This window comes from Jaculus jaculus, chromosome 13 (assembly GCF_020740685.1).
Source record: "Jaculus jaculus isolate mJacJac1 chromosome 13, mJacJac1.mat.Y.cur, whole genome shotgun sequence".
Lineage (NCBI taxonomy): Eukaryota > Metazoa > Chordata > Mammalia > Rodentia > Dipodidae > Jaculus > Jaculus jaculus.
The window spans coordinates 61,276,932-61,301,196 of record NC_059114.1 but is presented as its reverse complement, the minus strand read 5'-3'; positions in this window follow the sequence as shown (position 1 = coordinate 61,301,196).

Genomic DNA, 24,265 nt, shown 5'->3' with positions numbered 1-24,265 from the left:
TCGGACTTCTCAATGGAAAGCCTAAATGCCAGAAAGTCCTGCAATGAAACACTGCAAACTCTAAGAATTTATGGCATCCACCCCAAACTACTCTACCCAGCAAAAGTATCCCTCATAATAGATAGTGAAAGAAAAACATTCCATGATAAAACTCAGCTATACAACTACATGAACACAAAGCCAAAATTACAGAGAGTACTTCAGAGATTGCTTCACACAGAAGATTCAAATAATCAATCTCAAGTGTTTGCAAGAAACAGACCACACTAACCAAACTTCAACAAGGCACAAACACTACAAAGTCCAAGAAAACACCAAACTAAATAGACCACCACATAATGGAAGGTACTAAAACAAACCTCACAGTTATTACCCTAAATATTAATGGCTTTAACTCACCCATCAAGAGACATAAGCTAACAGGGTGGATCAGAAAATTAGACCCATCAGTGTTCTCTTCAAGAAACCCACCTCAACACTAAAGATAGACACCTCCTCAGGGTGAAAGGGTGAAAAATGATATTCCAAGCAAATGTAAATAAGGAACAAGCAGGTATAGATATACTTATATTGGATAAAATAGACTTAAATCAAAAGTAATCAAAGAGGACAAAGAAGCCACTTCTTACGTATGAAGGAAACTAACAAGAGGATATCACAATCATTAATCTTTATACACTAATCACAGGTGCACCACAATTCATAAAACAAAACCTACTTGACAATAAAACATAAATAACTACCAACACAATCATAGTTGGGGACTTCAGTACTCCACTATTAACAATAGATATATCATCCAAACAGAAAATTAGCAGGGAAGTAAGAGAGTTCAACACCATAGATCAATTAGTCCTAATGGACATCTACAGAACATTCTACTCAAACCCACCCATTACAAATTGTCCTCAGTGACCCATGGAACATTCTCTAGAGTAGATCATATTCTGGGTCACAAAGCCTACCTCCATATATTTAGGAGGATTGACAAAATTTTTGCTTGATATCAGATTACAATGCTGTATTGTTAGAAATCAACAACAAAAGATGTACCAGGAACCCAACCAACTTCTGTACAACACACTCTTTTATATTTTATTTATATTTTTTTTTTAATTTGAGAGCAACAGACACAGAGAGAAAGACAGATAGAGGGGGAGAGAGAGAGAATGGGCGCGCCAGGGCTTCCAGCCTCTGCAAACGAACTCCAGACGCGTGCGCCCCCTTGTGCATCTGGCTAACGTGGGACCTGGGGAACCGAGCCTCGAACCGTGGTCCTTAGGCTTCACAGGCAAGCGCTTAACCGCTAAGCCATCTCTTCAGCCCTACAACACACTCTTAAACAATATGTGGGTAGTGGACAAAAATTAAAAATGAAATTACAAAATTTCTAGAAATGAATGACAATGAGAACACAACACAACAAATCTTATGGGACACAATGAAACAGCCCTCAGGGAAAATTCATTGTGCTAAATGCCTTCATAACAAAGAGAGAGAAATCCCAAATCAATAACCTAACTATCTACCTAAAGGCAGTGGAAAAACAAAAAGTATCCAACCCAAAAAGTTCCAGATGGAAAGAAATAATTAAGATTAGAGCAGAAATTAATGAACTGGAAATTAAGAAACAGTTAAGAAAATTGATGAAACAAAGAGCTGGCTCTTTGAAAATATAAACAAGATTGATAAACCCAAGGCCAATTTAATCAAGAGACAAAAAGAAACATTTCAAACTAACAAAATTAGAAATGAAAAAGGAGAGATCACAAAAGACATTTTTGAAATTGGGAGAATAATTAGGACTTACTTCAAAATCCTCCACTCCACAAAACTGGATAATATGGATGATGTGGATGAATTCCTGAACACATACCACCTATCAAAGCTAAACTCAGAGCAGATTAATCTCCCAAAGAAACCTATCACAAACACTAAGATTGAAAGGATAATCAACAACCTCCCTATAAAGAGTCCAGGACCAGATGGCTGCTTAGCTGAATTATATCAAACCTTCATGGAAGAACTGAAAGTAATTTGTGGAGAACAACAAAAGCTACCCAACCTTCTATGAAGCTAGTATTACCCTAATACCAAAACCAGGAAGAGATGTCACAAGAAAAGAAAACTACAGGCCTATTTCCCTGATGAACTTAGATGCAAAGATCCTGAACAAAATCCTCACAAACTGTACTCAACAGCACATCAAAATCATTATCCACCTGGCCCAAGTAGGCTTTATCCCAGGAACACAGGGGTGGTTCAACATATGGAAGTCTGGCAATGTAATACACCACAGAGAAAAACTTGAACACAGAAAACACATGATCTTCTTGATAGATGCAGAAAAGGCCTTTGTCAAAATACAATATCACTTCATGATCAAAACATTGGAGAGAATAGGCATAGATGGTCTATATCTCAACATAATAAAGTTTATATATAAAGATCCTAAAGCACAAATAATACTTAATCAGGAGAGACTTAAGGAATTCCCATTGAGATCAGGAGCAAGACAGGGGTTTCCACTCTTACCTCTGCTTGTCAACATAGTACGGGAATTTATAGCTCAAGCAATCAGGCAGGATAAAGAAATTAAAGGGATACAAATTGGAAAGGAAGAAGTTAAGTTAGCCCTATTTGCAGAGAACATGATTCTATACATAAGTGACCCAAAAATGTCCATTTCAAAACTTTTAAGTGATTTATTCCTTCAGGAAAGTGGCTGGACACAAAATCAGTGTATAAAAGTCAGTGGTCTTTCTATATGCACAAGACAAAGATGCAGAGAAAGAAATCAGTGACATTGTACAATTTTCAATAGCATCAAAAACTAAATAAATAAATAAAATGCCTTGGAATAATATTAAGCAAGAAGGTGAAAGACGTTTATAATGAAAACATAAAAACATTCAAGAGGGCTGGAGGTATGGCTTAACACTTAAGGTGTTTGTCTGCAAAGCCAACAGACCCAGGTTCAATTCCCCAGGACTCATGTTAGCCAGATGTACAAGTGGGTACATGCATCTGGAGTTCGTTTGCAGTGGCTGGAGCCCTGGCATATCCATTCTTTCTCTCTTTCTCTCCCTCTTTTTCTCCCTCTTTCTCTCTGTCAAATAAATAAATTAAAATTTAAAAAAAAAAAAAAAACACTCAAGAGTCAGATATTGTGGTGCATTCCTTTAATCCCAGCACTCGGGAGGCAGAGGTAGGAGACCTTGAGTTCAAGGCCACCCTGAGACTAGGTAGTGAATTCCAGGTCAGCCTGGGCTAGGATGAATCTCTACCACAAACAAACAAACAAATAAACAAAACCCCCCAAAACCAAACCAACCAACCTACCAAACAAAAAACACTCAAGAAAGTAATTGAGGAGGATGTGAGAAAATGGAAAGACCTCCCATGCTCCTGAACAGGCAGAATTAACATTGTGAAAATGGAAATTTTACCAAAATCAGTATATAGATTTAATGCAGTACCAAAAAAAAAAAAAAAAAAAAAAAAAAAAAGATCACAACATCTTTCTTCACAGAGATAGAAAAAATGATCTCAAAATCCATATGGATTGGCAGAAAGCCTCAGCTATCCAAGCATATCCTCAACAAAAGAAACACCTCTGGAGGTATCACCATACCTGATCTAAAGCTATACTACCAAGCCATAATGATAAAAACAACTTCATACTACCATAGAAACAGGACCATAGACAAATAGAGTAGAATCCAGGACCTGGACTCTGGGTCAAGTAACTATAGCTACTTGATATTTGACAAAGGCCCTAACAATGTAGACTGCAAAAAATACATCATCTTTAAAAGATGGTGCCTGACAAACTAGTTAACCATATGCAGAAAAATGAAACTCGATCCACACATCTCACTGTACACAACAATCAAGTCCAAATGAATCAAAGACCTCCATATAAGACTGGAAAAACTACTACTACTACTGGAAGAAAAAAAATAGGAGGAACTGTCCATGATATAGAAGTGGGAAAAGCCTTCCTGAATAAAACCCCAGTAGATCAGAAATTAAAGAATCATTCAACTATTGGGATCTTAAGAAGCTGAAAAGCTTTATCACAAACAAACAATAAACAGAGCCAATAGATTTCCCACAGAATGGGAGAAAATCTCTCTAATTGTTTTCCATATATTTTGTGTGGTTTGTATGTTTAGTAGTTTAATTATAAAATGGTGAGGAGAGTTACATTGCAGATTTTGTCTGTTTGGTGTTCTAAAAGCTTCTTGTATCAGCATTGGAATTTCTTTCCCAATTTGAGGAAATTTTTCTTCTTTGATTTTGTTGAAAACATCTACTAAACCTCTGGATTGAAATTCTTCTCCTGTTATACCCTGAATTCTTATGTTTGAACTTTTCATGGTGTCCTGGATATCTTGAAATTCCCATTCATACCTTGCTATTAGCTTGTCTTTCTCTTTGTTTGACTGTATTAGATCTGCACCTGGTCTTCTAGTTTAGATATTCTGTTCTGTCCTTCATCCATTCTTGTGGAGAGAATTTCCACAGAGTTTATTTATTTATTTATTTTTATTTCATTGACTGTCTTCTTCAGATCTAGGATTTTCAGCCTGGTTGTTCTTCAGTATTTCTATTTCCTTATTCATGTCTTGAAATGACCTCTTTATTTCATTAAGCTGGTTTCCTGTTTGCTCTTTCAGAAGTTTGTTTCCTTGTTTAATTTCTTTGTTTTCTTCTTTAATTTTTGTCATTTCTTCTCTGATTTCATTGAGCATATATGCCATCATTTTCTTGAAATCTTTGTCAGGCATTTGATCTAAAACAGTCTAATTGGTGATCATTTCTGATGAATTTATAGTTTTTTTTAAACTTTTTTTTGTTGTTTATTCTTATTTATTTGAGTGTGACAGAGAGAGAAAGAGGCAGAGAGAGAGAGAGAGAGAGAGATAAAGAGGAGAGAGAGAATGGATGCATCAGGGCCTCCAGCCACTGCCAATGAACTCCAGACATGTGAGCTCCCTTGTGCATCTGGCTAACGTGGGTCCTGGGGAATAGAGCCTCAAACCGGGGTCCTTAGCCTTCATAGGCAAGTGCTTAACCACTAAGCCATCTCTCCAGCCCTGAATTTATAGTTTTTTGATGGGACTACATTGCCATGAGTCTTTGAATTTCTTGTAGTATATTGTAATGACTTGTGCATCCTGAATTGATTTGTTGCTTGGGTTTTCTACTTATCTGTGGTATTCCCAGATGTGGCAATTCACCTCTGTATACCCAGGATATGAGTTCAAGGTGCCTGGAGTAGCTCCTGTCCCCCAATAAAGCCACAGAAGTAATCCTAGGTGTTGAGTTTGCTTGGTAAGCAAGTATTCTAGTAGACTAGGTACAATAATTTACTGGCAGTTTCTACACTTCAACTTGGTAACATATACAATAAAACCAGCACAAAGTTTGCAATTGTGGGGATTAAAACAAACAGGTAGTCATATAAAGCCAAAATTCCCAGGGGTGTTTGTTGTTCTACACCCTTAATTTTGTCAACTGGGAGGTAGATATTTCTGTTCTGAATTGGTTCCTGGTCAACCTGACCCGGAGCAAACACTGACCACAATAATGACAGAAGCAAAAAACAAATATATATATATGAAAGCACCAAAGGCACTATAATTCAACCCCCAAATACAGGTTATTTGAAAATGGCAAGGCAAAACAAGAATATGTACCCCATAACCTGCCCTGACAAGGAAAGAGAGAAAAGAGAGTAGCTCTGTGTACCTGTTTTCTTTTTATTTTTTTCTTTTCAGTCAGCCTCATTACCTTTTGGGGTGGCTTCCAATGTCACCAATTCTGAGTGACTGCCTCTATCCATCCGTGTTGTGCTGTGCAGCTATACCTCTAATCTGCTTTTCTGGCTGTGCTGCCACTGGGGCCTGAATGCTGGAGGTTTCTGGTTCTGATTGATGGTAGGGGATGGGACAGTTCAGACTTCTGGAGTGGCTTTCACTTTCAGTAGCTCTTTAGATGATCACAGCTGTCTTTCCTTCAGATTTTTTAACTTTGCAAGAAGGCTGATGGAGTTGAAAAATCTGTTGCTTGGTTTCAGCTGCTACTGCTGCTGCCTGGTGGGACTGTGCTGGGCAGGCATGGACTCTTTGCCCTTTTCCTCCTTTCTGGTGGGTCTTGGTCTCTCCAGTTTCTCCACTGTGTCTTTGAATAAGCTATACTCTTTCACTTTTCAGAAAAAGAGTGTATTTTTGCTGGGGTTTTGCTAAATACCTTGCTAGGCTGGTTTGGCATGGCTCATATGCTGCCATCTTACCCAGAAGTCTTGAATATTTTTATTAGTTATGGACATAATTAGTATGTAAATAGCATATGTTGTTACTATCCTTTACCTCATACCTGTCCCTTTTCTAAAGGAACCATCCTCATTAGGGATGCAGGTTATCCCCAAAGGGATTTTGGGTCATGAATTGTGGGGGCAGCTCTGAGATGTGGGGATTTGGCAATGTCTTTGTGCATCATGCCCATCTTGTGGCTCTAACAATCGTTCTGCCTCCTTTTTAGCAAAACTCCCTGAGACATATTTAGTTTGTTTTAAGTCTACTTTAGTAATGGGCTCTTAGGAACCTCTGGATCTCTGATTTGGTAGGTGTTGAGGTCCTCTGTTTCTGCTCCCTTCACTCTTCTTCTGGAAAGCAGCACTCTTGCTCATTTCCACAATTCCTTTGTGGTTTCAGCTGGGGCAGTGGTGGAGTGTGATGGGTCATTTCTCTCTTCAGGTCCTGCTCCCATTTGAAAATTAGAAGTGGATTCTCCAATGGAGAGTGATGTCAGCACAGATTAGATTGGGTAATAACTATTAATTTTGAGAGCATTTCATGTTTTTTGACCTCTTGTAGCCCATATTAATGGGGACTTGATATTTGAAAACAAACTAATTATCTGCATATGATTCTAACTTGTTTCCTAGTTCCAGATATGGGTTCCTTTCCACTGATCAGATTTGTAAGCCAGTCAAAGAGCAGTTGGTTATCCACCATGGCTTTGTGCCACTATTGCACTTATGTGACTATCACATCAGGATGCTTGCTTCTGAGTAGCTTAGCCCTTGAGCTGTTTGGACAGATGTTGGCCACTTTCCCCCAGTAGCTGTTTAGCTCCTTGTAGCACTAGATGGGCTAACTGTCTGGGGACTGCTTCTCTTCCAGATCCCAGCCAGTTCTCTCCATGTTCCATACTACACTGACAGCATATGGTGTCTTCAGCAGTAGAGTCTTATCATTAATCTCTGGTAGGTAATCAAGAACTCTGGCAGAAGTCTGTATTTTTTGGAGGAAACCTTGTCAGTCTCTCTGAGAAACAGCTCATTGTGGGTGTTAACTGCTTCCTGGTACTGGGAGTTACAGGCCAGTGCCAATGGAGAAGAAAGAAAACAAAAAATAGAAAAGAAAGAAAGAAACAGGAGACATTTAAGGTTAGGCTACATCTCACATTCACCAGAGCTCTTAGATTCAGGTGCTTCCCTTCAGGTACTGCTGATGGTTCAGCCTTTTAGTCTATCTTCCAAGATACAGGATTCTATGGTACCAGTTCCATTTGGGTTCACTTTTGTGTCCCTCCCCTCCACTCTTACCATCCCATCAAGCCCTACCCTCTCTATTGTACAGACCTAAAGATGTCTATCAGGTAAGTCATCAACTTGGGCTAATCTAGGTTAGGAACCACAGATGAGTGAAATCATGTGGCATTTGTCTTTCTGTGATTGTGTGAGTTTGCTGAGTATGACTATTTTTTTTTTTTTACAAATTTTATTGTGTTAATTGTTCTTATTGATGAGTGGAATTATATATATAATGTAGATATACAACATGTTGGTTAGACATTTGTCTAATGATGGACATTTGGCTTGATTCCAGTTCTTAGCTATTATGAATTGAGCAGCTATAAATATGTTTGAGCGGATATCACTGAATTGAGGCATGGAACTTTTTTTCCCAGTAAAGGAATAACTAGGTCAGTTGGTAACTCTATAGTCAACATTTTAGGAGTCTCTATATTGATTTCCATAGTAGTTGTATCAGCTTACATTCCACCAACAGTGAGTAAGGGTTCTCCACATCATTGCCAACATTTGTTTTCATTTGACTTTTTTACTGTTTACTACTCTTACTGGGCTAAGGTTGAGTCTCATGATTGTTTTAATTTGCATTTTCCTGATAGGGATGTTGAACATTTTATTAAGTGTGTGTTTGTCATTTGTATTTCTTCCACTGAGAACTTCTTATTCAGTTCTCTGCCCCATTTTTGAATGGGATGTTTGATTTTTATTGTTTACATTTTTTGAGTTCTTTGTAGATTCTAGAAATTAGGCCTCTATCAGTTGTATAGCCAGCAAAATTTTTACCCCATTCTGTGGGTAATCTATTGGCTCTGTTTATGGCAGGTTTGTCTGTACACAAACTTTTCAGCCACATGAGATCCCACTGGTTGAGTGCTTTTTTAAGTTCCTGAGCAACTGAAGATTTTTCTCTGGAAGTCTTTCCATATGGACCATTCCTCCCATTTTTTTCTTACAGTGGTAGAAAATTTTTGGGTCTTAAATTTAGGTCTTTGATCCATTTGAACTTGATTTTTGTGCATGGCAAGATGTGTAGCTTCATTTTTCAGTATATGGTTATCCAGTTTGTCCAGGACCATTTGTTGAAGATGCTATCTTTTCTCCATTCTATGCTATTGGGAGCTTTGTTAATGTCAAATAGTTGTGGTTACTAAAGTCTGGTTTTTCAAATCTCTTCCATTGGTCTGTATTCCTATTTTTATGCCAGTATTATACTATCTTGTTACTATGGTTTTGTAATATAGCTTTGGATCAGGTAAGGAGATGCCTTCAGAGCTATTTCTTTTGCAGTGGATATGCTTGGATATCTGAGGCCTGGTGCCATGGCGTATGAACTTTGAGATCATTTTTTTTCTATCTCTGTGAATAATGATGCTTGGATTTGTATTGATATCTCATTAAATCTGTATGTTGTATATATGGAATTAAATCTGTATGTTGTATATATGGAATTGCCATATTCACAATGTTAATCCTGCCTATCCAGGAGCATAGTAGGTCTTTCTATCTTCTCAAGTTCTCCTTTACTTTTTTCTTGATTGTTTTCATTATAGATGTATTTCACATCCTTTGCTAATCTTATTCCAAATATTTTATTTTTGTTGCTATTAAAAATGTGACAGTGTCATGAATTTCTTTCTCTGTATCTTTTCCCTTTGCATATGGAATGGCTACTAATTTTTGTGTGCTAACTTTTTTTATCCTGCTACTTTGCTGAAGAAATTAATCACTTTTAGGAATTTTGAGATGGAGTCTCTCTGATCACTTATGTATAGGATCATGTCATCTGCAAAGAGGGTCAACTTCTTTATTTCTAATCTGTGTCCCTTTTATTCCTTTCTTCTGTCTTATTGCTGGGGCTAAGACTTCTAGTAATATGTTGAAGAGCAGAGGTGAGAGTGGGCATTCCTGTCTTGTTCCTGATCTCAATGGGAATTCTTTGAGTCCTTCCCCATTAAGTATTATTTGGGTTTAAGGTGTTTTATATATAGGTTTTATTATGTTGATGTATAAACCATCCATGCCTATTTTTTCCAATATTTTTATCATGAACTGATGTATTTTGTACAAGGTCTTTTCTGCATCTATTGATATGATCATATGTTTTTTTGATTAAGCTTATTTATATGGTGTATTATGTTGACAGATTTCCATATGTCAAACCAACTCTGTATTCCTGAGATAAAGCCTACTTCATCAAAGTGGATAATGCGTTTCATTTGTTGTTGAATTTGGTTTGCATAGATATTATTCAGGATCTTTGCATCTAAGTTACTCAGGGATATAGGCTATGTTTTTCTTTTCTTGTTGTATATCTGGATTTGGTATTAGGGTGCTATTAACTTCATAAAAGGAGTTGGGGAGCATTCCTGTTCTTAAATTATGTGGCACAGTTTGAGGAAAATTGGTTTCAATTCTTCCAAACCTTGATGAGTAAGAAGTGGCCATCTTTGTCTTTTTTGATTACATTTGGTTTGAAGTCTATTTTATACAATATTAGTGTAGCAATGCCTTCTTGTTTCTCATTTCCATTTGCTTTTTTCATACTTTCACCCTGAGGAGGTATCTGTCTTTAGTGGTGATGTGGGTTTCTTGAAGACAGCTGATTGAAGGATCCATGTTTCTGATCTACCTTGTGAACTGGTATCTCTTGATGGGTGAATTAATGCCATTAATGCTTAAGGTAATAACTGGGAGGATTGATTTAATCCCTGCCATATTGTGGTGCTTTATGGAGTTGGGTATTTTCTTCTACTTGTAGTTTTTGAGCCTTCTCTAGATTTGGTTATTGTGGTCTTCTTTTTGTAGGATCTTGAGATTGGTTACTTGACTCTTCTATGTGGAGGGTTCCCTGAAATATTCTATGCATGTTTAGCTTTGTGTTCATATAGTTGTAGAATTGCTTTTATTGTGGCAAGTTTTATTTTTATTTATTTATTTATTGCTATCTAATATGAGGGATACTTTTGCTGGGTACAGTAGTTTGGAAGCTATAGGGTCTTTGACTTTGCAGTGTTCCATTCCAGGACCATCTGGCTTTTATGGTTTCCATTGAGAAATCTGAGGTAATTCTGATGGAATTACCTTTATATGTAATGTGGTGTTTCTCTCTTGCTGTTTTTAGGACTTTGTCTTTGTTTTTGTTGTTTAGAGTCTTAATAATATTATGCCTGGGAGAGTTTCTTTTTTGGTTCAGGCTGTTTGGAGTTCTGTTAGCTTCTTCTATATTGATGGGACTCTCTTTTGAGAGGGTGGAAAAGTTTGGTGAATAACACTCCAAGTCAGTGGTCTGAATTTATTCCCCTTCTAGTATACCCATGATCTGAATGTTGGGATATTTATAGGTATTGTACAGTTCGCTCATGTTCTGTTCACAAGAATTTTGAAGTTAATCAAGTTTTTGGACTTGCTGTTTCTTTTTTCTAGTCTTCTAGTTCTAATGTTCTGTTCTCCTCATGACTGACTCTGTTCTTGAGGGTTTCTAGAGAGGTTTGGACTTGTTCAATTTGGTTTGTATTTTATATTGTCTTTCTCTGTATAGTATCCATTCCTTTGTTGAGTTCCCTTTTCAAGTCATTTTTTAAAATTTTCTTAATGCTTCTTAGAATACAACCTTGCATTTATTGAAATCTTCATTGGACTTCACTAGCTTATTATTGATGTCTTCTGTTTTTTGGCTCTCTTTCAGATCACTTACTTTCTTTTGAAGTCTTTTTTTTTTTTTTTTTTTAGGTCAAACCTAGCAAGGTCAGCATTCACACAATTGTTGGTCTTTTGTTAATTTTTGGCAAGTTCTGCCAGTTGTTTGGTCAAGGTCACATATCTTGTGTCTTCATTTTGGAGTTCTACTCCCGTTATCTCTTTTATGTTTTGACTGGAGACTTCCACTGTGTGACTAGGCAACCTTGGTATGGTTCCTTTCATTTGATGTTTCGTGTTGTTCCTTTTGCATTGTGGCTTGCCCATCACAGGAGCTTGGACCCTGATCTGTGGAGTGTGGAGGTAGTACAGCAGTGAGACTGGTCTGGGAATGGCAACTGGGATGGGTGCTTGGAGTTTTTGGGGGTCTAGTGGGCTACTTGTGAACATGGGAAACAGCAGATTCTGTGCTGTGCCCACATCCTCCTACTGGGGATCTTCTAGGATCTGCTGACCCTGAAATCCCACAGATCTTTCCTGCAGCTGAAGTGTGATTAGGTGGATGCCATCTTGACCAGAAGTCTAATGTTTAAACTCAAAATAGTATATATTTAATTTTAACTTTCTAAATATACATTATCAAAACTCATACTTTGGGGCTGGAGAGATGGCTTAGTGGTTAAGTGCTTGCCTGTGAAGCATAAGGACCCTGGTTTGAGGCTCTATTCCCCAGGACCCATGTAAGCCAGATGAACAAACTGGTGCATGCAACTGGAGTTCGTCTGCAGTGGCTGGAGGCCCTGGCATGCCCATTCTCTCTCTCTCTTTCTCTCTCTCTCTCTGTCTGTCACTCTCCAATAAATAAATAAAAATAAAAAAATTAAAAACTCATACTTCTTCAAAATTTAATGGCTCTATGTATGTATATATGTACATGTATATTTATAGAGATATTTGTAAATGACAATAGAAATTTATAAAAGTTTCTGTGTTAATATTTTCTATTTATTGTAGGGATATAAGTTCAGTAGAAGTCAAGAAAAAGACACAAAGGGATTGAGCAATAGCTGAATGTTAAATAATTACTTTAAGAATTATTTAAAACCTCAATATTCATTGCAGAATACACAAGAAATACATTCAAATTTATTCTGCTTTCAATAACAATTTAATTAAAGAAGAAAGGAGGTAATTTTGAAACTTACTCAAAAGTCATTTGTTATTATGTAGATGCAATACATGTAAAATCACTTGTCTTATAGTTCCATAATTAAAGAAAACAAACCAGGAACCAATACCAATTAATATAAAACACTATCGCAACCAAAAGTATAAATATATCACACAAAGATGATAGGGAATAGTTAAAAAATGAACTTTTAGATCAAATTCATAATTGAGTACAACAAGATCTCATAAGGACTTTAAACTTGAGATGAGTCTTAGATTTTTTTATATTAAATTAAGTTATTCTAGTTTTCCACTTCTTTGTTATTGAACATTTTCAATTATCAAAAAAATTAATTACAGGAAATAGAACAAAGTATGGCAATTGTATAACTGTTTCATAATTTGATACTTTCAAACATTATCTTTGAATTAGTTTTGAAAATCTCAAAGATCAAAATCTAAAATTTATGTAAAAATTTAAACTACAAAATCTAGCTTATTATGAGGAATAAGGCTGTTTTCAGGAAACAAATGAGTAACACATAAATACATATACATACAGTAGGTTGCAGGTCAAAATAGTGAGTACTAAAGTGACCTGAACAAGACTTTGTTTTAATAAAACCTTTGAACAAACTTTTACTTTAAGCACAATGATTTTATCTTGATTTTTTAAAATGTATCAGTTCTATTGTTTATAGTCTTGTTTAATGTGATACTGGACAATGATTATATATACAAGTTCAAAATCACATAAACAGCATTTTGAACATTCTAATATTATTTGTTTCATTTGGTAAAATTCACACACACAGAGGGAGAGAGAAAATTGGCATGTCAGGGTCTGAGCCACCACAGGCGAACTCCAGAGGCTTGCACCACCTTGTGGGCATGTGCAACCTTGTACTTTCTGAAGTTTTCCCCTGAAAGAAGATGTTAATAAATATGAATTTTTAATGCCCTTTCAGGTCTGGAAAGCTGGGATAGTTACTCTATCTACATCACTGTGTTAATTGAGTGATGAATTTGTGTAACTACTAATTTTGGTTTTAGAGCATGACACCATTTAAGTGTTTAGTAAAATACATGGGAATCTGGTCAGTTTTCTCAAAATGTGCTTGTATTCCTGAAATGTATGGTACTTGATTTAGACTAAAAAAAGGGGAAAAGCACAGGATTATCTTTGATATGGTAAAACAGTGTGCAAGCATAAACTTTAGTTCTATGATTCTTAATTTATTGTTTCTTCTATTCTACTATAATGTTACCCAGTTCAATAAAGGTAAAGTCAGATATTACAGACACTATTCCACACAATAAGGAAAAGTTTCTCATGGAATGACTCAGTACAGACAAATATTGCTTTTAAAATATAAGAAAAATATTGACACATGGGCTGGAACTGATCAAATCCTAAATGCTATAAGTATGTGGCTGAAGCAGAAAGTACATGTCTAATCACCATAGAAAGCTTCTATTTTCAAATAAGCTAACCAATTTATTTACAGTGATACTTCGTCAAGATCTATATGTGCCAACTAGGAGATACAGGTAAATAAATGGGCAGAAATAACAAAAACCTCGGCCATTAAGCTTCCTTTCCACTGGGAATGCTTGAAAACAAATGGACAGAATATATAGTATATAAAATACTGTTAGTTGCAGTGGAGAAAAATAAAGAAGAAAAAGGAAAAGTACTGCACACTGAGTGAAGTCTACCACTATCCAAGAGTAAAAAGAAAAAGTCTAGCCTCAGAGTAAAGTGTATCCAACAGTCAGAATAGGACACAAAGACAGTGTACCACAACACAGAATTATGTTAACATCTCTACTCACTTTGTGAACCTCAAGGAATTGGATTTTTTTTCCCATTCTGCCCTGACTTTCATGAAACTCCAAGTGTCTTGAAAAGAGCCACTTGAACTAAAGCCAATTCATAGAAAAGCAGTAGACATAAAGAGTGGACTCTCCTACTGTGTCTTATATAAATACTCCTCCCTGTGTTCCTAAAGACTCCTACACATTCCTCTAGCAAGGTCTCATCCCAGGACACAGTTCTACTGCATATATGAATTGACATTCTCCACCAAACTGCATTTGACCCTTTGACCAAATATAGCCCTCATAAACCATTTTCACACTCCCTAAATTCTTAAGAGGTGTGAATGGCTATGAGACTGAATTGCAATTTTTGCTTAATAGGAAAGTTCTAGTGTAATTGAATGACCATGATATATGAAATCAAAGAATTCAAAGTTGAACACTATACTTCCATTTCCTTGCTTAATAGTCTTAAGTTTTCCTAGCCATATTCCCTACAAATTAAAAATAAAAACATATTCACTGATTTTCATTTCTTCAAGCATGAAATTTAAAACTATACCCCATGTGACCCTTACCCACAACTGGTAGAAGTACAAACTTATAGAACTTGTGATAATTCCAGCACTAGCGAGGATGAAGCAGGATTGCCATGAGTTATAGCTCAATGTGGGCTGCATAATGAGTCCATGGCCAGCCTAATAATAAAGAGATCCTATATCACAAACCTCTAAATAACAACTAATCTGAAAATTAAAGAGTGATATTTTCATGTCCTTCTTTAATTAAAGCTTCTTAGGTGTCATTTTTTTAATGTCATAACTTATTAGTTCCTTAAATTAATATATACTCATATTTATCCTTTTTTAATATAAACTGAATACATTTAGAATTCTTCTTCTAGGCTTTCTACCTGTTATCATTTTCAATATGTTTATTCTTTTTTTAAAAAAATAATTTATTATAATACCACTTCATGATCAAAACTAAGGAAAGTATCAGCATGGAGTGTTTACATTTCAACAAAATAAAGGCTATATATAAAGCCCAAATAATACTTAATGGGTTAAGACTCAAGGAGTTCCCATTGAGATCAGGAACAAGACAAGGATGCCCATTCTCACCACTCCTCTTCAACATGGTACTATAAGTAATAGCCCAAGCAGTAAGGCAGGAGAAAAAAAGTAAAAGGGATTAGAATTGGAAAGGAAGAAGTCAAATTAGTCCTATTTGAAGATAACATGATTCTATATATAAGTGATCCGAAAGTCTCCATTTCAAAACTTCTAAAGGTGATTAATTCCTTCAGTAAAGTGGCAGGATAAAAAAAGTCAAGCACAAAAATCAGTAGCCTTTATATATGCAAAGGACAAGTATACAGAGAAAGAAATTACTGACGCTGTCCTATTTAAATACCAACAAAAAATTAAATAACTTGTAATAACACTCACCAAGGATGTGAAAGACCCACTTAATGAAAACATTAAAAAACTCAAGAAAGAAATTGAGGAGGACTTGAGAAGATGGAAAGACAAACCATGATCCTGAATAGGTAGAATTAATATTGTCAAAATGGCAATTCTAACAAAAGCAATATACAGATTTAATACAATACCAATAAAATTTACAGCATCATTCTTCACAGAGACTGAAACAATTACCTCAAAATTCTTATGGAATGGCAACATGCCTTGGATATCCAAAAAGATCATCAGCCCAAAACAAACAAACAAACAAAGAAACAAACAAACAAATGCCTCTGGAGGTATCACCATACCCAATCTAAAGCTGTATTACAAAACCATACTAACTAAAACAACAAGGCACTGTCATAAAAGCAAACACAGAGACCAATGGAACAAAATTGAAGATTCAGACCTTAGGTCAAGTAACTATACCTACTTGATTTTGACAAAGTTGCCAATAATGTAGACTGGTGAAAAGACAGCATCTTCAACAAATGGTGTTGGACAAATAGGAAGCCATATGCAGAAAAATGGAACTAGACCCACTCATTTCTCCATACATAAAAAACCAAGTCCTGTTGGTTTAAAGACCTCAATACAAGACTGAAACACTTTTCCTACTGGAATAAAAAAAATAGGCCGGGCATGGTGGTGCATGCCTTTAATCCCAGCACTCAGGAGGCAGAGGGAGGAGGATCACTGTGAGTTTGAGGCCACCCTGAGACTACATACTGAATTCCAGGTCAGCCTGGGTTAGAGTGAGACCCTACCTTGAAAAATCAAAAAAAAAAAAAAAAAAAAGGAAGTACTCTCTACAATGTAAGAGTGGGGAAATGGTTCCTGAACAAAACCCCAGTAGTCCAGGATAAGTGTTTTGGGGGAGGGGAGAGGAAGCGAAAGGAGAGGAGGATAAACAAACACAAAATTAAATCCAAAATGAGCTGATAAAATAGAAGCCTTTATCCTTGGAGATAGCCTAAAAGATATAACCTTCAAAAGGAGTAAGGGGAGTACCTGAAAACTAGGGTTCTGTTGAGGGTGGGATGAAGCCTAAGCGTAAAATAAATTTTTGTCCCCTTGTTTCTGACCTGTAACTCCCAGTACCAGTGACTTGTTATTCCCCACAATGAACTTTTGATTGGAGAGACCTACAAAGTCCCCAAACCAAGATAGCTTTCTGTCAAAGCACTTGATTACCTACCTGAGGTAAAAGCTAAGATTGTATTGCTGAAGACACCATATGCTGCTGAAACAGAGCACAGAGAGACCTGGCTGGAATTCAGAAGAAAGCCTTTTCTGAGACGCTTAGTCTGTGTATGTCTAGAAAGTGCTACAAGAGCTACTGGGGGAAAGGGCCAACGGTCTGAGCAATCAGAGTTCTAAGCTATCAGAAACAAACACCCTGACATGATGTGAATGCCAGGGCAATAGTGGCACATAGCCTCAGTAGTTAACCAACAGCTTTCTGATTGGCTAACAGATCTGCTCTGTGTAAAGGAGCCCCAATCTGGAATTGGGAACCAGATCAGAATCTTTTTTTTTTTTTTTTAATTATTATTTGAGAGCGACAGACACAGAGAGAAAGACAGATAGAGGGAGAGAGAGAGAATGGGCGCGCCAGGGCTTCCAGCCTCTGCAAACGAACTCCAGACGCGTGCGCCCCCTTGTGCATCTGGCTAACGTGGGACCTGGGGAACCGAGCCTTGAACCGGGGTCCTTAGGCTTCACAGGCAGGCGCTTAACCGCTAAGCCATCTCTCCAGCCCCAGATCAGAATCTTATATGACAAAGATTATGTTCTCTAGTGTCAAGCTCTTACTAGTCTTTGGCTAAAAAAGAGGTTACATAAATTAAATTGTCCCTAAATTAATAATGCTTATTCCACTTAAGCTATGCTGACTTTACTCTGCATTGGAGAATCTGCTCTTTTTCAGAAGGTAGAATCTGCTCTTTTTCAGAAGAGACTGGAGGAGATAAACCACCGCTCACACTTCAGCCAAGTCACAGCTGAATCCACAGAAGAATGAGGAGATGAGCAGGAATGCTGCTTCCACGCTTAACCTGATAATCAGCACACAGGTTGTAAAGTCAGGCCCTGAGGGTACTCAACACCTACCAAAGTAAAGATCCAGAGGCTCCTAAGAGGTCATCACTGAATTATACTTAAAATTCATCCACAGTGGCTCAGAGAATTTTGTGGAAGAGGGGGAAGAAAGATTATAAGAGCCACAGGTTGAGACATGTCATGCCCTGAGGCATTCCCTCCCCCCAAAATAACTGACTACTGATCCCACAATGCATAAACTACAATTCTGTGGGGGAAAGAAGGCACCAACACAAGATATATCCACACAAAACATCTATTTAATAATAATGATAAACATATAATAAAAAAATTATTTGTCATGTGCATCTCTGTGTGTGTGTACACGTGCATAAATGTGTGTGTGTGTGTGTGTGTCTGTGTGTGCCCACAAAGATCTTTTGCCCCTGCAAATGTTTTAACTCCCATCCAGCTTTACTTGTAGCTGAATAATTGTAGCCAGGCTAGCAGTCTTTGCAAGAAAGTGTGATTAACCACTGAGCAGTCTCTCCAGCCCCTTCAATACTCACTATTTTATCAGTATTAGACTGCATATTTTTAACAGTACTTTATTTATTTATTAGAAAGCATAGAGAGACAGAGATGGAAAGACACAGACAGAATGGGCACACCAGGGCCTTTACCCATTACAAACTCCAGATGTATGAATTCCTTTTGTGCATCTGGCTTTATGTGAGTAATGGGGAATCAAATTCTAGTAGTTAGGGTTGCAGAGAAGCTCCTTAAACACTGGGCCATCTTTCCAGCACACACTGTCTTAATTATTATAGCTCTATAGTAAGCCTTGCAATTTGATAATATCCTTCCATTGATATTTTTTCCCTCCACATTATCATGGTTTCCCTTGACTATTTTGACCTCTTACTTCTTTTTAAAGACAACACCTCACTTTAATACACAAGAACTCAAGTGATCTTCCTACATCTTCCAATGCTACCATATGAGATTTCCCACAGAAACTTTGGAATCAAATTGTTACTTTGCATCAAATGATTTGATGAGAATTACATCCGATATTTATGTTACACTGAAAAAAAAAGCATACATATACTGGAGAAATAGCTTAGTGGTTAAGGCACTTGCCTGTGAAGTCCAAGGACACAGGTTTGATTCCCCAGTATCCACATAAGCCAGATGTACAAGGTGGCGCATGCATCTGGGAATTCATTTGCAGTGGCTAGAGGCTCTGGTGTGCCCATTCTCTCCCTCTCTCTTTCTCTGTCTCAAACAAATAAATATTTTAAAATCCATGCTATGACATGTTAAACAGTATTGTTTGTTTTCCTCATATATACTTTCTACATATTTTCTTTGAGTTATAATTTTATATTTCTACCATATGCTAACAAAAACAATATTGTAGTTTTAATTGCAAATACTTGTCATTAGTGGCAATATGCAAGTAATATATTTTTGAATACTAAATTTGTATATTGTAATGTGCTTATAAAGTCTAAAAATAACTTAAAGAAAATTAAATCTTGTCTAAATTTTCATAAGGTATGGTTGTCATACTCTGGGAAGTCAAAAGCTACAAAAAAAATGAAAGAAATCAAATATTAATGAAAATGTAGATGGTTATGACTGAGCTTTGAAAGAACACATGGAGGAGACATATTTCTTAACTATTGTAGGGTCAGGAAAAGAAAATATTGAACAGGGAATTGATCTTAAAAGTTAAAATTTGCCATACAGAAATGTATAAAATAGGCAAATTATATAAAATGAACAATCTGCTTAGATTTCTACAGACACTTAAAAGCTCTGTATAAATTTTGACAAGACCATTATTTTATCATTTAAAAGTAGCTTCCCTGTCCTTATTTATACTTGAGATATGAAATTAGCTTACATTTCTATTCCTGTCAGTTATGTTGGAGTGCATTACTCTACTATAATTGCCTTCCAGTGAGCCTTTTTGAGGAGAAAGGGATCTTTAATTGGGATTGAAGCTACATCAATATTTGGTCCTTTGTAAGCATGTGCACTTTATCTTATGATTTTGAATTTATTGTTCTGAAATCTATGATCTTTCATAGACTGTCAAAGGTGTCTGTGCCTCCCAATACTTAAGAACTCTCTCTTATGATTATGGTTTACAATAGTACAAAGTCAATACCACTACCAAAGAGGATGGAATGTCTTTATATACAAGTTGCTTTGCAATGCATTTGGCTTCTAGATGAAATTACGTTTCTGTTCAATTGTAAACCAAATGTACTCCTTTGTAAATTTGTTATTAAAATAATGATGTTCTCCTTTTACATAATAATATCTTTAAAAGATATTCTACATGGATCACAATATTGCATTTGAAGATAAATAAGTGATAATAATTGGGTAAATATTCTATTTTTTCACATGTAAGTAGATTACTGCATTACAATGTAGGAGAAAGAAAAACAAAGTGATTTTATTTATTTAAAGTGGTTTCCTATTTCTGTGCTATGAGTATGTGTGTGTGTGTGTGTGTGTGTGTGTGTGTGTGAAGTAAACTTCTGCCTATCCTTATTCTTACCAGGTTGATGACTATAAAAACGTGTTTTATTTTATTTTTATGGGTACTTTTGGTTCAAATTCAGGCCAGGAAAAAATAACAATAAGTGTTAACAGAGGACTATTGTATAGAATTCAATAAATGAAGGTATTGAAAAATGATCTTGTAGAACCACCAGCCTAGCAGACACCATTGTGGCTAAAACACTGGTTAAATGTTAAAGACTTAAAATTAGAAAGTGAATTTTCATCTTAAAAATCTCTTTTGATAGATGGCTGCACAATAACAGCTGTCCCTCAGGCATGATGGAAAAGGAACAACTTGTTCTTCAGATATAAAGAGAAGAGTAGTACTTGAAAATTTCAATATAGCTCCTTTCATAATAATTTGATGCACTTAAAACAAATTAAAGTAATTAGATTTTAAGACTTTAATTTGTCAGCCATAGCAATTTATAATTCTTAGTAGCAAAGTTCTAGTCATTTATATATATCAAAGCCATCTTTTTGGTATCAAGGGAAGGAGATGATGTTCTTGGTAAGAGTAATTTTAGTATAATGGAGAGATCAAATTACAAAGTTGACCTTGACTTGAAAGAGAGTCAGCAAGAATGAAGCTGGTCTTCCTAAAGGAGGGGTGGGGGGGATGCTAGGCAATGGCATTAGTCATTCATTTGCTGGTGACCTTGGTGATATTCAGCATAGAAAAAGACAATTGTAAAGCTTATTATAATCAACCAAGTTTAAATTAATTTGCTTTTTAGTTGTAGACTTAACCCAATGTTAAGACTTTCCACTTTGCTAATACTATAAAAGCAGGTATATATTTGAAGATAACTAATAAGTCGAACTTCTCAAAAATATTGAAGATTAAATTTAATTATAATTAAATTCTTGATGGTTGTGAAAAATTACTTTCTTGTACCATTATGTTACACACTATACTCACAAGTGAAATATAATCATTGTCTTATATTTAACCAACTTGGTTAAAAACATAATTTATCTTTGAATTAAGGACTAATTTTTGAAAGTAAATAAAAACTATTAATAGCTCTAATAGGAAATTAAACACAAACTAGAAGTCAGGCATAGGCAACCCTAATTATGGTAGACTTATGTTAATAAAAGGCATTTTATGGTAGGCTGGAAAAAAAAGTATGACATGATTCTGAAGATTCATTTTACTTTGGGTTGCAAGTGAGTTTGAAACAGTATCTTAAAAATTGTTTCTCCTTTTTAAATTTGTAGATGTCATAGTCAGCATTCAATTGATCTCAATTATTCAAGCCCTATTTGGTAATTTAGAATATATATCAACTTAATTAATGACTATACAGTGAGATTTTATCTGGTAATAATAAGTTCTTTTAAAAATGTCAATTTAACAGAATGGTGCTTTCATAGAAACAATATTTCTCTGTGTCATCAGAAAACAGCACAATATGTTAGTAACTTGACAGGCAAGTGCCTTAACCCCTAAGCCATCTCTCCAGCCCCTGTTGTTACATTTTAAGTAGACTAGGCAATTGCTAATTGTATTTCATGGCAAAGGAAATGTTATGCAGTATCTGTGATCAAAGCTAGTCAATGGAAAACTAGTAATCTAAGTACAGATCGTTACCTCCTTGAATTCACATTTGTCTTTTATATGTGTTCAACATGACTTTAATAAGGTAAGGCCACTTATTGGTAAATGCCTTTCCAGGTCTAAACAAAAGGCCCTGGCTTGTATCTATTGTTTTTAGTGTTATAAATATCCCTACTGTGATGATACCAAGCTAGTAGGGTAATACCATTAAACATAGACTTGTGAAGTAATTTTTTTAAAAATTTGTTCTCTGAACCATTCCCTAGCAAACTCCCACCCTGGTGAAATTACCTACACTACTACAGCATGAACTCTTTTCTGGGAAGAAACCTCCCAACTGCCAGGGCATTAGGGACAGACTAGAGTCTGATTCCATCAAAGTTCAACCTGCAGAATCAAGGAGTTTAGCATGCTTCCTTACAAAGCATGGACTAGGGGTAATTTACCTAAGCATGGAGAGCCCAAACTAGACTGGGAGACAAGGATTCTATAGCTTTATATATCTAAGGATTCTCCACCCCTTGATCTACCACTCTCCATAAACTTTATGTCCCCCTGAGACCAGGAGACCTCCTGTATTACTGCTTTACAACTGGCTTGGAGGGCACCAGAAATCTCAGGTGAGGGCCTAATTACTTGCCCAACCACTTCTTGTGTTGAGTACTATCAACAGGCCCAATCTCAGTGTCTCTCCTGAGAAAAATGGTGACTTTTTTTTTTACTTGGCGACTATGCCACACAACAGCCAGCGATTATGAAACTTTGTGTATTAAGTGCAGATGTCAAGTATGAGAGCTTTCATAGCCATACAGTACATGTCTTAGCAACACAGTATTTCTACAGTGTAGCCAAGGAAATCACAGGTGATATGCATATGGATGGGTGTGGCTGTTATGAATAGTTAATTTTCAACTTAATTTAATTTTCAAATGTCACAAAATATTTTTGCAACTATTTGAAAATGTAAATTAGCTTGTGCGGTACATACAATATTCAAATGTTTCACACAATCTTGGGCTAGACTATTAAAAAATGGTTAACATGGAGAATACTGGGTTAAGAAACAAGACTAATTCAGTCATCTTCACACATCAGTGTCTAGTTATCTGTGTCATTCCTGACACTTCTCACTGTATGTCATTTGGGCCGAGGGTTAACGGAACCTGCTGCATTAGTTTCTCCACTGCTTGCTCTGACTCTCCATCAATATTGTTTGAATAATAAGCAAGAATTTCACTTCATTCACTGGCTTTAAAACATTTTATCAGAATACCAGCAGTCCCACTAAGGGGGGCCCTCAGTAGAGTGGGGACAGGGAGAAGGGGAATGAAGGTACTAACATTTGATATGTCCATACAAAGTTTCCAATTAAAAAATAAATTTAAAATATTTCTCATATAAAAATATAAGTATTTTAAAATAATTGAATTTTCTGAGATTTTTACCCTCTTGAATAAAGCTATCTGTATATTGAAAAAAAATAATCATTAGAATTCCAGTTCATATCCTAAGTATTAGCACAAAAGCACACCCTTTAAGAAGCTGAAAAAAATAAATCTAGGTTAGATTGTACACATTCTCACATTTAATCCATTGTTCTGGACATCATCTGTTACATATTACTTTTTTAAAAAAGCTTATGGAAACCAAGTGTGGTAGTTACCTTCTTGTGCTGGAACACAGCAGCTGACTCAGACTAGCTGATGGGAGAAAAGCATTCCTTTTGGTGTACACACTCAAACAAAGGTTTCTTATGGCCCTGGAGGAATAGTGGAGCAAAGGCTGGACATCGTGCTGTAGCAGCTGGCAGGAAACAGCAAGAAAAGGAGTTAAACATTTGCAAGGAAGGGGGATTTGCCCCCAGAACACACCTCCTTCAGCAAGGTTCCACCTTCCAAATTGCCACCATCTGGGGGTCAAATATTCAAAACACATACATTTATAAGGAACACTTGTTTCATTAACCATACCACATATGGTGGTATAGATCTGGAATTTAAGTATTTGAGACTGTGAGGTAGGAAGATGTTGAGTTCAAGGCTAGCCTGGATTATAAACCAAAACCTTGTCTTAAATTAAAAAAAAATGACACAATAAATAAATGAAATTGCTACATGAGCTTCTTTACTCAACATCTAAAACTGGTAAATCTTTGCTTTGACTAAAATGATTCACTCTGTTTTTCCTTCCATGCTAGTTGAATTGTTAGTTCCTACAGTTGCTAAAAAAAAATAAGCCAAGTAGTGACAAGTTCTGGAAAGTCTGAGAGACATTTTCCTCACTGAGGATGAGGACCATTGTATCATTGCAAACGCTTTACTTGTCAAGCTGTAGAATTGCTGTTTTATAAACAAATCTTATGGAACAATTTAAAAA